This window comes from Pezoporus flaviventris, unplaced genomic scaffold, assembly GCF_033815535.1.
Source record: "Pezoporus flaviventris isolate CSIRO_AGI_PZ_B2104156 unplaced genomic scaffold, CSIRO_AGI_Pfla_v1 ptg000036l, whole genome shotgun sequence".
NCBI classification, from domain to species: Eukaryota; Metazoa; Chordata; class Aves; order Psittaciformes; family Psittacidae; genus Pezoporus; species Pezoporus flaviventris.
Genome location: NW_026892584.1, coordinates 3,113,612 through 3,129,542, shown reverse-complemented (window position 1 = coordinate 3,129,542; position 15,931 = coordinate 3,113,612). Strand labels below are relative to the sequence as shown.

The 15,931-nt window shown below is 46.4% G+C and overlaps 1 long non-coding RNA gene across 1 annotated transcript; it reads left to right on the top strand.

Annotated features, from left to right (window-relative positions):
• Positions 1-11,467: 11,467 nt before the first annotated feature.
• Positions 11,468-14,731, top strand: LOC133274735 (uncharacterized). The gene is made up of 3 exons (XR_009745221.1): positions 11,468-11,504; positions 12,834-12,999; positions 14,352-14,731. It is a non-coding gene; the product is annotated as an uncharacterized LOC133274735 (long non-coding RNA).
• The last annotated feature ends 1,200 nt before the right edge of the window (positions 14,732-15,931 follow it).

The window sequence follows — 15,931 nt, the reverse complement described above, 5'->3', positions numbered from 1 at the left end:
GGAAAAGAGATAAAAATTAAAAGCAATGATAGTACAGGTGCATAAAGATCAGAGAGGCCAGGGCAAAAAGTAAAATACAAAATACAGAGAACAAGAGATTATAAAGCTTGCATTGCTACAATATTAGTAAAAGTGAAACAAGTGAGGAATGCATCTATTAAGAGGCAGTGAAAGCTCCTACCAAGCAGGCAGTCAATGAATGAATGTTTTTCTTCGGTGTCTATTAAAAAGTCACTGCAGATCAGGTAGGCAGCAGAATTAACATCAGCAATATCAGGTATAACTTCAGGCTAGAATCAGAAAGGACAGACTAGGCAAACTCTATGGGCTTTAGTTGGATGAAATTAATCCAGGGAAATTTAGAACAACCCTCAAAGCTGTCAATACAGCAGTATCTGACAGTTTGTACAGGACTAGCATGTTCCAGAACAGTTGTAAAGATAGTGTCTATCTTTGAAAAGGGGAAGGGAATGAGTCAGAATTATGGCTTGCTTCATTTAACTTCAATTCCAAGAGAAAAACAGAACTAATAAACCATTTGGGAACACCTACCAGGTAATTGGGAGGTAGGTAACATCCAACCCACATCTGTCACAAACATCCAATGAAGCCTGTTTAAATTTTTTTTATGACAAAGACCTTGTGGAGATACGAGGTAAGCAAAAGAAACTACATATGCTGGTTCCACTGAGGGCTTTAATGCTGTTTCATGTGACCTTGGCAAAAGCAAACAAGGAAAGATATCATCTGGATGAAAATATTACAGAATAATTGCAATATTTGTCATAAAACTGTATCAGTAGCTCAATACTCATTGGAACCGGCAGTCTAAAGGAAGGAGGTAAGAACAGTATTAGTTTCTGTAAAGAGAAAAGGAGCAACCTACCTTCCACACCCTTGGTAAACGGCACAAGAAATACAGGGATAAAATTACAGCAAGAAGGGTGTCCAGCTTAGATAGGAGGAAAAATATTACGATGACATGCATGGCTAAAGGAGATTGAGGAATCAGCCCTACCAGAGGTTTTAGGAGGTCAGGTGAGACAAACATCTCTCAGATTGATTGTACACAGTCAGCTCTGCCCTGAGGCTGTGGGGATGGGGCAGCTGACCTCCCGAGGTCACTTTTCTCCCTTGTTTACCTTAATCTTAGCACTTCTTTGCAAAAGAATTCCATTAGTTTTCTAGGATGTACAGTTAGTATAGAGAGGTAAACCAGTGCGAACAAGCAGAAGTACAAATTGGCCAGCTACTCTTTATAACCCAGGATGAAAATATTCAAGTATTCACCAAGAAAAAAAGCAAACACCAAAGATAAAAGAAGTAGACAAGGCTGTTGAACTGCCTGACTTTTGTAGTATCAGATATCCCTAAAAAAATCCAACCCTCAAACATTTTTAAAGAGGGCAATACGAACACCTAACACAATCTCTTAAAAAGTCCTGTAAGAAAAAAGAGAAATTTTCAGGTTTTCAGAGACTTCAGAAACTCTCATTTAGAGGGCAATGGAAATTCAGGGGAGGATGGGAAGTGGTGAGGATAAGACTCGCCAGCCTTTCCTTTCCACCATTTCTTTCTGCCATTTCTGTGAATGATCTGGAAGTCCAACACATAGAATCATACAATCACAGAATGGTCTTGGTTGGAAGGGACCTTAAAGCTCATCTCGTTCCACCTCCCTGCCATGGGCAGGGACACCCTCCACTAGACCAGGTTGCTCCAAGCCCTGTCTAACCTGGCCTTGAACACTGCCAGGGATGGGGCAGACACAGCTTCTCTGGGCAACCTCTGCCAGCGCCTCACTAGCCTCATAGGGAAGAACTTCTTCCGAATATCTCATATCAATCTCCCCTCTGTCAGGTTAAAGCCATTCCCCTTGTCCTGTCACTACACGCCCTTGTCAAAAGCCCCTCCCCAGATTTTTTTTGGCCTCTTTAGGGGCTGGAAGCTGCTCTAAGGTCTCCCTGGAGTCTTCTCTTCTCCAGGCTGAACAAGCCCAGCTCTCTCAGCCTGTCTCCAGAGCAAAGCTGCTCCAGCCCTTGGAGTATGTCCATGGCTTCCTCTGGACTTGCTCCAACAGCTCCACATCCCTCTTGTGTTGTTGCCCCCAGAGCTGGACATAGCACTGCAGGGGTTGTCTTATGAGAGGAGAGTAGGATGAACAGATGGCCAGGACAGCTTAGCCAGAGAATTGTAGAGTCGAACGGGAAGGAATGAGGAATGGCTGCACCTCTTGTGCTTTGACAGCAGCCTATTGTTTGGCCCTGGACATGCTATTTCATCTTTCTGCCTCCTGTGGACTGCAGGTGATAGTGTATGCCTGCGTGCCAACACATTTCCAGATTGGACCTGCAGAGCAATTCTGTACTTCCCTCACTTCCCCTTCTACCCTCCACTTCCCCTGGCAGAAATCTTTGCAGAAACTCAGAACAGCAGGCATAAATGCTAACACTTTTTCCACAGTACAAGTCCAAGCTGGCCTGAGAGCAGAATTTAAAATATAATACATAAAGCAAGTAACAGATTCTTAAATAGAGATGATAGAGACAAGTGGCTGGCCCATGGCACAGTTGGGAACTGCACTGCAGGTACTGCCAGGTGAGGTCCGCAACTTGTTATTTCAGCGGAGCTGGGGAGGAAAGGGCAACCCTATGCCAAATTCATTCAGGTATCACCTGAATGATTTGCAGTGTCCTCCAGACTCCATCCCCTCTCCCTCCACACTCATCCCTGCCTGCCTTCCTGTATCTTTTACATGATCTCTATCATAGCATACAAGTGTTCCTTGTCACCAAGTCCTCCTCTTGCTCTCTTATAATGAAAAACATCTGTGCCAGGCATGTCCCAAACAAAGCCTTACACATTCCTGGTGGGACTGCCTCCTCACCACCAAAACCCCCAGACTTTATATTTACTACAGAAAATTCAAAACACAACCACTCTTCCTCCTTCAAGCTGTAATTTCCTCCCTGGCAGGCCCATCAAATTTAAGATTCCACATACTATTCTTATCTCGAGTCCTTGCTTTCCCCCTGCCCACCACTTAGCAAGGCTGAGAGCCCTCCAGCACCATGAGCATTACTATAAGTAGCTTTTGTGGAGCAGAAAGGCACGTTTTTTCTTCTCTGAAGAAGACCACAGAGGGTGGTTTGAAGTAGACATAGGAAAATCACTGTGGTGCAACAAGAACCTGCCTGAACTGTACTAGACCTTCTCACCAGGTGGACCTCTGTTTAAAATCAGGCAGGTGGTGAACACCTCTCCTCTGTCACTTGTGTTTTACTTTGCAACCTATTTTCTGGCAGTTTTGCCCAGAAAATGCTATGGTAAAATTCAGAGGGAAAGCCTGGTCTTAGGATACTGCAAGTCAGTTCTGCAAACTAAGGATGTCTGAGTGATTTCAGTTTAAGTTTCAATACAAAGAAAAGTGATAGGTGCCTACTGTGAACAGAAGATCAATAAGTATTTTACCCTTTCAGTCTGGCTGTGAAAGCCACATCTTGAGCTGGGCCTGTGCTTCCACAAAAGCAATTAAAATCATTTTTGTAGTTTGCACTCTGAAAAACCTGGGGACAACATGCATTGATCTGCACTACTCCATGAACCATGGCAAGTTATCACCTGTAATTGTTGCTACTAATAAGTGGGGGGGAAATAACCATATGCAAGCCACAGCCATATGCATTGACAACCGTATGCATTGACATAGCCAAGACATAATGGATGAGTTCAGGCATCAGTAGTATATGTCATTGTCCTGGGTTCAGCAGTAGCAGTCATGTTTCTCCTTCTTGGTAGCTGGTGCAGTGCTGTGTTTTGACTTTCGGCCTGGGAACAGAGCTGATAGCGATGTTTTGGTTTGGCCAAGGACTTTGTGAGCCTCATGCTCTGCCAAGGAGGAGGGGGAAGCCAGGAGGAGGCGGAGACAGGACACCTGACCCGGACTGACCAGGGAGGTATTCCAGACCACAGCACGTCATGCCCAGGATGTAACTGGGAGTTAGCCGGAAGGGCTGGGAGACTGCAGGGTTGGAGGAGGTATCGGTCGGGGCTTGGTCGGGCTGAGGGGAGCAAGTTATCGGTCGGCTGGTGCTGAGGTGTTGTACTCTCTTCCCTTGTTATTTCCTTTATCATTATTATCATTGGTGGTACCAGTAGTGATTTGTGTTATACCTTAGTTACTAAACTGTTCTTATCTCAACCCGTGGGAGTTGCATTCTTTTCGATTCTCCTCTCTGTCCCTCCGGGAGCAGGGGGAGGGCAAGAAAGAGGGGGAAGTGAGCGAACGAATTACCTGACTGGGTTTAAACCACGACAGTCATAGAACCACAGAATAGTTTAGATTGGAAGGGACCTTAAAGCTCATCTAGTTGCAACCCCCTGCCACAGGCAGGGACACCTCCCACTAGGCCAGGTTACTTCAAGCCCAATCCAACCTGTCCTTGAACACTGCCAGGGATGGGGCAGCCACAGCTTCTCTGGGCAACCTGTGCCAGGGCCTCACCACCTTCACAGGGAAGAACCTCCCTGTGCTCAAGGTCAGGTTGAAGAGGTCTTGGAGCAACCTGGTCTAGTGGAAGGTGTCCCTGCCCATGGAAGGGGTTTGGAACTGGATGAGTTTTAAGGTCCCTTTCAACCCAAGCCATTCTGTGATTCTGTGATGTGAACACATGGTGGATACAGAACACAGGTGCAGCCATACTCCTCAGCCCTCCTAAGTTCCCAGCAGCAGGCATATGTGCAAAGCATGTTTCTACTATACACAGTAGGGGAGAAGCAAAATCCTTTCTCAAATTACATGCTATCCCTTCCCACAAGCAATTACTTTAGCAGCTGAAATGTCTGCAGTTAATTTGTGCAGGAAACTGCATCTCGCCTCCTATTTCGGCAGGAGATTTGTGGGGTTGCAGAAGGGTAGGAGCGGCTGCACTCTCTTTTGAGAGGAAAGTGTACAGGACACTCCTCTGGAGGCAAGACATTGTAGAATGGGTCAAGGAATAGTCAAGGTAAAAGGATGAATGACAAAGTTTTGGTAGCTTCAAATGGTAATTGTAGTAGGAGAGGGGCTTTTGACCAGGGCCTGTAGTGACAGGACAAGGGGGAATGGCTTTAAACTGACAAAGGGGAGATTTAGATGAGATCTTAGGAAGAAGTTCTTCCCTGTGAGGGTGATGAGGCCCTGGCACAGGTTGCCCAGACAAGCTGTGGCTGCCCCATCCCTGGCAGTGTTCAAGGCCAGGTTGGATGGGGCTTTGAGCAACCTGGTCTAGTGGAAGGTGTCCCTGCCCATGGCAGGGGGTTGGAACTGGATGAGCTTTAAGGTCCCTTCCACAAAATATTCTGTGATTCTATGAAAGAACACGAAGTGCAGACCAAGAAATAGACAAGGAGAGTCAGAGTTGCCCCTAGAAAATGATAAAATTGACCAAGTCAGTATTTCTAAAGCCTTGTGAGAGCGTTCAAAACAATTGTTGTAGCCCATTTGAGGAAGACTTAGCAGCAAGAGAGGAGGGAAAGCTACAGTTTATGACAAGAAGTTGCTGAGGAAAAAGCAGAAATGATACAACTCTCTTTTCAGCAATGTATGTCCTGTGTTCACTGAGAGACGTCCACAAATAAAAACCCTGCAGCTCTCCTGTTTCATGCCCACCAGGCAAAGAATAATGCTTTGCTGATGGTTAAAAGCTATGCATAGGCTGATCAGCTGCAATGCACATGTATGAGCTGGGCAACCCACATCATGTCGGTTTGGCATAACAGATACTGTGACAGTGTCACAGCTGAGTTCTGCTGATCTTTTCCTCAGCTAGGGCACCAATCTGTGCTTCTCTCTTCTGCCTACCCAGGGTGTTCATTGAATTTTTAGGTACCTAATAAATATTGTAATGTCAAGCCCTCCACCTAATTTTGTCATCAGCGAGGATCATAGGCATTACAGGAACCATTCCAGGAAATAAATGATTCAAGTAGTGACTGGTTCACCTACTGGTTTCAGTAGGTGACAGTGTTTGGCACTGCTTGAGGCCACAGCAAGTGACAGCCCCCCAAAACTGCAGGCATGACAGGCAAAGTACAAGGATAAAACAGACAAGCAAGCAAGCAAGAAACCTTGTTGTGTCTCCTCTTTCTGTAAAGTTTGTCTACTCAGCTTGAGACTGAGCTCCACACAGATTCCTAATCATTCAGAAAAGATCTCATAAATTGCCAGCATATCTTCTGGGCAATAATGCTGCAGTCTCTTAAAACAAAGCCAAGTGATAGGCAGCTTTAGTCACCAGCGACTGCAAATACAGCCCCTCTCACCACTGCTCTGCTTGCTTCAAAACTGTATCATCCTCTGCCTCCTCACTGAGCGCAGGAAGGATGTGGTTCACCAAGAATCATTTTCCAAATTCGTCCCAATTGCTCAATTAATTATCCTTTAGCTTTGACATGAGGAACCAGTTTCTACCTTCTGTAGCATGTCTATTTTTAGTGAAGCATCCATTTTCTCTGTTTTGTTATCCCGTACTCATTGCTAGTCCTGCCTACACAACAAATCTGGTATTGATCACTTGTGGTAGACAAATATTTTTGGCTTAGGCTATGAAAAAGGCAAGAGGAAGATTGTAGAGAAAAGGAGCTCTTAATAACCAGAAAGAGCACGACACTGTAGCAGAATTCACATGGAGGAAGCAAACCTAGCAGAAATAAAAGAAGGGCAAAAAAGTGTTGTTAGTATGTAGAAATGAATGGACGCTTGTGAATATAAATCTACATAACTGACAAGTATCCCTCAGCTTCTACCAGTGCAAATTCAGATCATCAAATTCAAGTCCGTAATAAGGGAGGCTTCAGTTTTGGCTGGTATTCCTGGTGTGCCAAAGATGGCCCTGCCTACTGCCCAAGAAATCCCTTCTTACAAAACCATGGACCTAGATCAACACAGGAGGCAAGACTGATAGATTCTTTTGTGAGTCCAGAGGAGGCCACAAAGATGCTCTAAGGGCTGGAGCAGCTCTGCTCTGGAGACAGGCTGAGAGAGCTGGGCTTGTTCAGGCTGGAGAAGATTCTGGGGAGACCTTAGAGCAACTTCCAGCCCCTAAAGGGGCTGGCAAGAAAGCTGAAGAGGGGCTTTTGGCAAGGGCCAAAAGGGGACAAGGGGAATGGCTTTAAACTGACAGGAAGAAGATTTAGATGAGATCTTAGGCAGAAATTCTTCCCTGTGAGGGTGGTGAGGCCCTGGCACAGATTGCCCAGAGAAGCTGTGTCTGCCCCATCCCTGGCAGTATTCAAGGCCAGGTTGGACAGGACTCGGAGCAACCTGGTCTAGTGGAAGGTGTCCCTGCCCATGGCAGGGGTGTTGGAACTGGATGAGCTTTAAGGTCCCTTCCAATACAAACCATCCTGTGATTGTATGATTCTATGATCCTCGTAACAATTCCAGGCCCTGAACAGCTGTCAGACAAGGGATTAGTCCTTAGGTCTCATCCCTGTGTTAATTACTTTCCTGCCTGGATGAAATGAAAATAGGTAATAGGGATACTAATGTGACCCACATACTGCAGAAATACAGAAAGTACTGTTCTGACTGATGGTCCTGCTACTTTCAATGGGAAAAAGGGAGAAGACAAAAGGAAACATTCTCCTTGTCTATATTCATCCACCTTGTAACGATGCTAACACCTGAAATTATTTGAAGTGATTGGCTTCCAGGCACGGTTTAGCCCTGTGTGTTACACGCAAATTCTGTCACCCTGAACTGGTGACACTCAGCACCACATGGCTCCAGCTGCAGCTGTCCCCCAACAAAAGTCTTTCAGAAACTGTTATGAATAGTCTCAGCCTCTAATTTCTAGTCCTGCACCTCACACAGCTAACCTGACCTGCCCTGCTTTCCTTAAAGAAGGTCTGAAGGTGTATCCAGAGCTGAATTAGATGTAAGAGATGGAGCAGCATAAACTACTCCTCACCACAGTGCTTCTACTCCATCATCAGAATTTAATTATAGAATTATTTAGGTTGGAAAGGACCTTTAAGATCATTGTTATCTTCACAACTGTTATCTTCACAACTCACCTCATAACGTAGGTATTCACTGACACTGCCTGAGCTGAACAAGGTAAAACAAAACAGGATGACCAGCCCCCTTAGACTTGCATGCTTTACAGTGGTGAAGAGATGCTGAAAATTATAAAACCAGCTGGACATTTGGTGTAAAGTCCTATTCTACTCAGCTTCAGCCTGCTTTATGCAAACCCATACACACCACTAGGTCTCTTTTGCGAGCTGTGTTAAAAGTATAAGAGCCTTGGAGTGACTTGAGCTTACTGCTATACCCTTAAACCCTAGCCTGTGAGAAGCAAGGGGGCCTCTGCAAGAAAAAGAAAGCCTGAAACTTGATGACAGTAGTTTATGGGATTCAGGTCAGCAAGAAACAGACTCAACTCTAGGTGAAAAAGACATTAATGCTATAGATTCTGATATAGACTGAGGAACCCATAGCAGGATGGGAGGCGAAGATCAGGAAAGGCTGAGGGGCAAAAAAAAGGAGTGCAAACTGTTCATAAACTGCTTATCACTGTGCACATACATAGAATCACAGACTGGTTTGGGTTGGAAGGGACCTTTAAGCTTATCTAGTTCCAAACCCCTCCCATGGGCAGGGACACCTTCCACTAGACCAGGTTGCTCCAAGCCTCATCCAACCCGGCCTTGCCTACCACTTTTATCCCTCAGTCACAGTTTTGATCCATTCTAGCCGGGATGTGATCTCCAGCCACAGTGTGTGCATGGAGGGAAAATAATCCTCATTTGATCTGGAAATCTCATATTACTGACTCCAGCTGCTGCTCTGGGACTGCTGAAAGAAACAGCTCCTCCCAGCCAGGCCAGGTGTTTAAGTAGCTTGGACTGGAATTCACTGCCCTGAGCCACAGTTCAGCAGTTGCTAAACCTCTACATCAGCCAGTGCCCCAGACTATTTAACCAATAACTCCATCAGCATTTTTGGACCAGACAAACCATAGAAACAAAATATCAGAGATGCCTACAATCAGTCCAAATTCACATGCTGTCTACAGCTATGAATATCTCCATCCCTTCCGAAACAAAGGAGAGAGGGAAGATAAGCCCTGTAGCAAGACATTTATCTTAGCAATATGCTCTGAAAGAGTTTTCAGGAAAAGAGCAGAGTTTGGGTGGCAAATTAGCAACCCAGCACAGCTTCCATGGCTGCTGTTGGTAGCTAAGAGGAGCAGGAAAGGAAGATTATCAGGCTCCACCTAGAAGTCTGCCCCAGAGCCCCAGGCCAAATGCTGCTGCCTACCATCCACTCCTCTAGGTGTGGCCAAACCCGCCGGTATCGCTGTGCCCTTGCCAGCTCTGTACAGGGTTCATGGGCACTGGTGGAGCCTGTGGCAGGTACACCCGCCCTGACAAACCCTGACAAAAGCCTGTGAAAGCCTCCGCCAGAGACAAAATCCTGGGTAAAGTCCCTGCGCAGCTCTTGTCCCACCCAGGTGGTGGAGGTCAGCAGATACAAAGGCAAAGAAGGGGTACTGAGCCCATGGGGGGGGGCTACATGACCATGTCTGACCACAGACCAGATTTGACCAGGGTATAAAAGGAGCTCCACCGGAGAGCTGTTTGGAGTTGGTACTCCTTGGAGCAGTGGGCCTGCAGTCAGGGACTCCCCCCTTGGGTTGGGACAACTCCTTGAGGTTGAGAGCCCTCCCTTTATTAGATGAGTGACTGCACATTTTGGATCATTGGCCATAAACGGTAAGAATCAGCAGAGTAGTGACAAATCCATGTGACATCCCAAATCTGTAGTTGGTGGAGCTTTAACTGAGTTTGAACAATAAATTTTGTTTAGCCTCTATTGGTTCCGTGACATTTAACTTGGTGCAATCGGCAGGATGTCAGCAGAGGAACTGTTATGGAGGCATGGATGTGCCCCTTCTCCCCAGCTGTACACTGGATGACAGAGAAGTGGTTCGACCGGAGCGGTGGCAGAGCCTGAAACAGCGCTGTGTGTATGGTGGAGGTGGTAAAGAGAGCGTGTGCGCCACCTTGGGCATGTGCTTGGTGGCGGCACAGGACTACTATGATTGCTTTGGATGATTAAGAAGGGATGATTTGGAGAAGCAGTTGGAGATGGACTGTTTAAAAGAAGAATTGCAAAGAGAAAGAGAGAGAACATGTTTACTGCACAAAGAACTGAAATTATACTGCTACATTCAGAAGTTGATTGTGGGTACAGACCTGAACGATTGGGAAGGGGGTATCTGGGGAGACTGTGATGAGAGTAGTTCTGAAGATGCAGAGCTCTTATTAAACCACAAAAGCAGATGGGTCTGCAAGGCAGCAACCCCTGAACCATGGTCCATATGGCTCCCTGGATGGGACCTCAGCTCAGGGAATTGCACAATGCTTTTATGCAAGCTGGGTGACATGGAAATAGAGTATTTCTGGAGTGTTTCTCTGATGGGAGATCAAATGTTCTTAACTGATGATGAAGCGGCTGAGTTTTGGGGTCCAGAGTGTGTTTGAGCAATGGACTAGCAGGCAGGCCATCTATTGATAACCTCCCAAGTGGTTTATTGGACTGGGGTCATAGAGCTGGGGGAAAGAGGAAAGCCTGTCACTGTTCTAGTGGAAGGACTATCTGGAGGGCTCACAGATGTTAGATACACTAGACATTAGGAGTTCTTCCCTGTGAGGGTGGTGAGGCCCTGGCACAGGCTGCCCAGAGAAGCTGTGGCTGCCCCATCCCTGGCAGTGTTCAAGGTCAGGTTGGATGTGGCTTGGAGCAAGCTGATCCAGTGGAAGTTTCTCTTCTGAGCCGATTTGCTTCCAGCTCTGCGGCTGCAGCAGCCAGCCTGAGGGAAAGCTGGGTTGTTCTCTGAGGCGTAACTCCATACCCTCCACAGACGGCCACGATGGATGGGCCGGATGGTGTCAGATCGAGTGAAAGCCGCTCCCTATCTGTAGCTTCGCCTAGGCACAAAGCCCTTTACCGTTACCAGGTCCCCCGCAGCCGGCTATCCCTGGTGTTCCTCCAAAGCCCGGGGCTGCTGGAACAGAGAGCCAGGAGCTGGCGAGGCGGCCCGTGGGCCCTTCCCGCCGCAGAGAATCCCGGGAACCCCATCCCCACCACCTCTCTGGGCCGACTTCGATGGTGCTGCCCGGTGGGGCGGTGCCGGGGGCGGGTTTGGGCCAGGTCAGGGCGGGGCCAAGGGCTCGCTGTAGCGGCCGAAGCGATTCCGTCCCTTCCGTACGGCCCTGCAAGACTTTCGGGTCAAGGAGCGGGCGGGTGGGGGCGGACGGGGGCCGGCGGGCGTGCCGGGGTACCTCCGTGGCGCGGCGGCGGGCTGCGGGGGCCTTGCGGGCCGGGCGTGGGCGGTGGCTCGGGGCGGGGCGGGGCTGAGGGCGGTGCTTGTCTCCCCGTAGTGGCGGGGGTCAGCGGTTCTGTTCCCTCGTTGCCTTTCTGTTGGGAGCTGCTGCGCTACGGCAGCACGGAGGTGAGTAGCGGCAGGGAGGTGGCCCCGCCGCCCCGCCTTGTTCTCTTTGTTTTTTAAATGCCTGTGAAGGTCTATGCAATGAAATCCCTCTGGGCACGTGTTTGGAGAATGACGGGAACTGTTGTGGCTTTGGAATGCCTTTGGAAGCTGTGCTTTGTGGCTGTTAATAACACGCAGAGTTGGCTGTCTAGTTTGTCTGTGTGCCTGTTTAAGGACAGTGCAAATTGCTCTGCCTCTGCAGTAGCACAAAGTTTGTACCTCAGCAAGAGGAATCCTTTTGGGGGTTATTTGGTGTCCAGGGGGACCCGTGTGAATTATGATACCATTACATGAACTGCCTTGGAATAAAACTAAGTTATGGCTTTGCCTTCTCACCTCTGCTGCAGGGTTTGCATCCTTGCGCGACCAAAGACCAGACATCCATCACTCCCACAAACAACAGTTGTCATTTGGTGTTTCTCATTTATCCTACCTGCAAATTCCGGTAAGAATGGATCCTTAATAGGTTCTGGACTATCCTTTGCTATTACTGTCTCTGTAATAGCATAGTTTCACCCACCTATCAAGTTATGTCTTTCCCCAGAGATGTCTCCATCTTGAGGGATTTGTGATCACAGATTTAGGATTTGTGAACCTGGAACTTTTTCTTTGGTCCCTCAAAACCTGGAATCAATAATGAAAACTGTTGGTTTTTTTTGTTTGTTTGGTTGGTTGGTTGGTGTTTTCCTGGTGACCGATATATTATTCAGAGGTAGAAAAGTAATGAAACAGAATTGAAAAGGCACAGTTGGGGCATTCCTCTCCTTTTCTAGCTTTAGGTTTTTCTCAGGACTGTAATGTAACAACCCCTTGGCTCAGCAGGTGCTTGTGAAGGGGTTCAGCCTGTAGAGTCAGGAAAGATAAGGAATGCCATTAACCCTCCCTCCAATGTTGTCAGTCTTGCACGACAAAGAGAGGAAAGGAGGAATAGAAACAGACAGATGCTTTCTTTTCGCATGGGGAAGTTCCAAACTGCTCAAAGCTGTGGTATGCTGATGATGTTTTTGTAGTAAACTTCTTTGCCAGGAGTGACTTCTCTGTTTCAGTGGACAGGCAAAGCCATCTTCAAATTCAAGCACTGAATTAAATCAGCTTGTATCCTTATGCTCAAGTCTCAAAAAGTACATTGAGATGCTCAAGCTCCTTCTGGAGCATTGGGCTTTCAAGGTCCGGTCCCTAATGTTTCCTTTATTGCTTTGTTGAAGAAGGATATGCCAAGGATTCAGGTCCTGAGCTGGAGCATCTCTTTATAGTCATAAAGATGGTAAGATGAGTCTTGTGCTTTTGCAGGTGTTGTAGTACTTGTGACGATGTCAGAAAAGCCTACAGGTGGCAAGGTTTGGCCCCCAAGAACCCAGAGGGCAGAGAGCAGTGCAAGAGGGAAGGGTTCAGCCAGAAAATGCAAGACTAGAAGAATGAGGGCTGCCGAGTGTCTGGTTTCCTAGAGGTCAACAAGGTGAGAGATGGGGTTTGCTGTGAATATGCTGCATGATGGTGATGGCTGTGAAAAGGCACATTCGGGCATTCCTCTCCTTTTCCAGCTTTAGGTTTTTCACAAGACTCTAATGTAACAACCCCTGGGCTCAGCAGATACTTGTGCTTGTGAAGGGGTTCATCCTGGAAAGGAGAGTCAGGAAAAGCAGTGGGAAGGGGCTAATTCTGTTTGGCTGCGTGGGCTGCTGGGAAGCATGCTGGCTGGAGAAGCTGAGCTTTTGCTACTGTCTAGCTAGCAAGTCTTTTTGCTAAGGCTCCTGGAGGAGGAGAGGCAGCTTCTTTGAGGTTAGATTCTCCCACCTGCCCTACTAGTATTAAAACAGGCTACCAGTGGATGGTGGTTGCTGTAGGTAACAGTAGCAGTCATCTCCTGCTTTAGCTGTGGCAGTTGGCAGCAAGTTCCCAGGATGCAGGAGAGTCCTTAGTGGTAGATTCCTTAAGAGACAAAGAATTATCCTGTCACTTCCTTCTAAGGTATTTCTTCTGTCAAGGGAAAGCTGCGGCTTCTCATTCACCCTTTAGATTATCTTTGGACCATTTAGTTGCTGAGGAGCCGTCATCACTATTTTTAGGGAAAAGCTTGACCATCATGCTTTCTTGAAAGCTTTTCAGGATTCCTGAAGATGTATTATTAGATTCCTTCAGTTCCCTAGGAAAGAAACTGATGCCGATGACAACATTCAGGACATTCTCTGTCCTAAAGATATGGTCTCAAGGACCGTAATGATTTCTGTGAGTGAAGCAGTTCTGTATGTAGTCCAAGTTTTGTGGTTTTCTTACACCCTACATAGTCAACTGGAGGAACAAAGTTATCTTTGAAGATGCTATTTTTGTGATTACCATTTGTTTTCCTCGTCCTTTGTGGTGATGATTGTGGAAGGAAAAAACCTAAGGAAGCTGCTTTTTGAGATGAGTTTTTGGAAAAGGAGCTGCTGCTACTCAGAGCAGGCAAGCTTTGCTGAGAAATGTGTGCAGCTTTGCCAGCTCTCTAAGAGTACAAATTCACTGGTCAGTTGTACATCTTTATTAATGTTCTGGCTATCTACTTAAGGGATTGTTTATTCCCTTATTACAGAGATGTAACCTATTTGAAGGCGTCCTCGGACACAATGGATGACCCCCTAGCAGCCTCTCTTATTTTATGTACTTTTTAGTGTTTTGAACACTGAGTGTAAAAGGGACATATAGTTTGGCTAGGTAGGGAGCCAGCAATGTATGCTGTTGAGGGTAAATGTTGCTCTTCCTCTTCTCGCTCCCCTCGCCAACCGTTTCCTGCAAAACTGACACAATTTCTATTATTTGCTGTGCCCATAGATTTCCTCTAGGAGGAGCTGTTGATTTAGGCTGGGATTTGAGCCTGAAAAATGTCCTGAAAGCTAAAAGGAGAGCCATCGCAGGCCATTCATTCTGCTATGGTAGGCAGGGTCACCAGGTGGAAATTTTAGGTCCTTTGGCATCTTCTCACTGGCAACCAAGAGGAAGTAACACTAATTCTTTTTTTTTCTGCAGGTACTGCAGCCTCTTTTCTCTGTTCTTTTCCTGGAGCCCTCTTGGTTGTGGGGCTGCTACTGTTGCTCAGGCCTCCTACAGATAACACTTCCTCATCTGAGCTCTGCTGTCTATCAACATTCTTGAAAAAAAATAGTGTGGGACTCAGTCTTCATCAGTGAAGGACACCACTTCAGTGTGGAGGAGATGCAGATCTTCTGTACTCATTCCACAGAAGGTGTTTGTGTGAGCTCATTCTAAATTCTGTCCAAAGTAGTGTGTGCCTTTTTCATCCCCAAACTGGATTACTGAAGGCTGAGATTCTTTTTTCATCCTCAGCATTGTTAAAGACTTTTCTTTGTACCTGGTAAGCTCCTTTCAGCATTTGTTTGTCTTGGTGCTGAAAGATGAAAGGTCTCACCCATTTCTGTGCAGGTGGACAGACTGTTTTCAAGTTACATCAAGTTTGTTTTGGAGAACACAAATGTGAGATTTCCATTTGTCGCTGCACTATAATCTGTCAGAGCTCAAGTTGTACCAGTTGTTGGGAATGTCTAGCCCTTGTCAAGCAGCCGTCTTGGAGGCCCTCCATACCTTCTTCAAACCAAAAAGCATGCTGTTGTAGAAGCACCACCAAGAATGTAGCATGTAGCAAAGGGGGTTGAAATTGCTGTGTGAAGGATTTGGAGGCTTATCTCCAAATGAGGGGGTATAAGTCTGTGAGAGTTATTTGGTTAGTTATGCAGTGTTGAATATATGTGAAGAGCCTTCCAAAACAACAAAACAGGAGTTCACTTCTTTGAGATGTGCTGTCCAAACATGTCCAGCACTTTTGGATAACTTTGGTGGCTCCTAAAATGACCTTTCTGTAACCTTATGACTGAAAAATAATCTAAAGATAACCAGCATTGTGATATGGCAGGCTCCTTTAGAGGAATATATTTCCTTATGGTGATTAATTTCTGCATTTTTATTTCTCTGTTAGCCTCTAAATGATTTCTTGTTCATAGATCAGTTCTTTTGCTAGCTAGGGAGTCAGCAGTGTATGCTGTTGAGGGTAAGTGTTGCTGTGTCTTTCTCCCCCAACCCCAATTTTTTCCTAGAGAGCTAACACAATTTCTGTTGTTTGCTATGCCCATAAATTTCCTCTGGGAGGAGCTGTTGATTTAGGCTGGGATTTGAGCCAAAAAATTTCCTGAAAGCTAAAAGAAGAGCCATCGCAGGTCATTCATTCATTATTCTATGGTGGGCAAGATCACCAGATGCAAAAGGCTGAGAATCTTTGTCTTAATCGATTTTAATATATCAGTGTATTTAATATGTTCATAATTATGGAGTGTGTTGGTAGTTGCAAGAGATACTGGAGGAATCACAGCTTCAGAGGGATCTGCTGAAATAAAAGAATC